The sequence below is a fragment of the Mastomys coucha genome, unplaced genomic scaffold (assembly GCF_008632895.1).
Source record: "Mastomys coucha isolate ucsf_1 unplaced genomic scaffold, UCSF_Mcou_1 pScaffold21, whole genome shotgun sequence".
NCBI lineage: Eukaryota > Metazoa > Chordata > Mammalia > Rodentia > Muridae > Mastomys > Mastomys coucha.
In genome coordinates, this window is record NW_022196904.1 from 97613701 (window position 1) to 97615222 (window position 1522).

A 1522-nucleotide genomic window follows, 5' to 3' on the forward strand; every position below is an offset into this window, starting at 1 on the left:
CTGAAGCTCCCTTCTGTGATAACTCCAGCCTGTGTCAAGTTGACACACAAAACTAGCCAGTATACCATATATAATCACCAAACCCAGACACTATTGTGGATGCCAATAAGTGCTTGCTGACAGGAGCCTGATATAGCTGTCTCCTGAGAGGCTCTGACACTGCCTGACAAATACAGAAGTGGATGCTCACAGCCATCCATTGGACTGAGCACAGGATCCCCAATGAAGGAGCTAGAGAAAGGACCCAAGGAGCTGAAGTAGTTTGCAGCCCCATAGGAGGAGCAACAATATGCACTAACCAGTATCCCTAGAGCTCACAGGGACTAAACGACCAACCAATGAGTACACATGGAGGGACCCATGGCTCCAACTGCTTATGTAGCAGAGGATGACCTAGTCAGTCATCAATGAGAGGAGAGGCCCTTAGTCCTGTGAAGGCTTTATGCCCTTGTATAGAGGAATGCCAGGGCCAGGAAGTGGGAGAGGGTGGGTTGGAGAGCATGGGGAGGGGAATAGGGGGTTTTTGGAGGGAAAACCAGGAAAGGGGAGAATATTTGAAATGTAAATAAAGAAGATATCTGTCGTAGTCAGGGTTTCTATTCCTGCACAACACCATGACCAAGAAGCAAGTTGGGGAGGAAAGGGTTTATTTGGCTTACTTCCACATGGCTGTTCATCACCAAAGGAAGTCAGGACTGGAACTCAAGCAGCTCAGGAAGCAGGAGCTGATGCAGAGGCCATGGAGGGATGTTCTTTACTGGCTTGCTTCTCCTGGCTTGCTCAGCCTGCTCTCTTATAGAGCCCAAGACCTCCTGCCCAGGGATGGCACCACCCACAAGGGGCCCTACACCCTTGATCACTAATTGAGAAAATGCCCCACAGCTGGACCTCATGGAGGCACTTCCCCAACTGAATCACTCCCTCTGTGATAACTCCAGCCTGTGTCAAGTTGACACACAAAACTAGCCAGTACAATATCTAATAAAGAAAAAGAAGCAACTAAAGAAATATTCAACATCCTTAGTCATCATGGAAATGCAAATCAAAATGACCCTGACATTCCACCTCACACCAATCAGAATAGCTAAGATCAAAAATTCAGGTGACAGTAGATGCTAGAAGATGTGAAGAAAGAATCAGCTATTTAAAAAGGACTTCATGGTCTGGAGAGATGACTTAGCAGTTAAGAGCAGCAACTGCTCTTCCAGAGGTCCTGACTTCAATTCCCAGCAACCACATGGTGGCTCACAACCATCTGTAATAAGATCTGATGCCCTCTTCTGGTGTATGACTGAAGACACCTACAGTGTACTCATCATATATATTAAATAAGTAAATATATATATAAATAAATTAAAACTTTAAGAAGTGTTTATTCAAATATTAAAAAAAGAAAGAAAGAAAGAAACCGGGTGGTGGTGGCACATGCCTTTAATCCCAGCAGGCAGGCAGGTTTCTGACTTCTAGGCCAGCCTGGTCTACGGAGTGAGTTCCAGGGCAGCTGGGGCTACACAGAGAAACC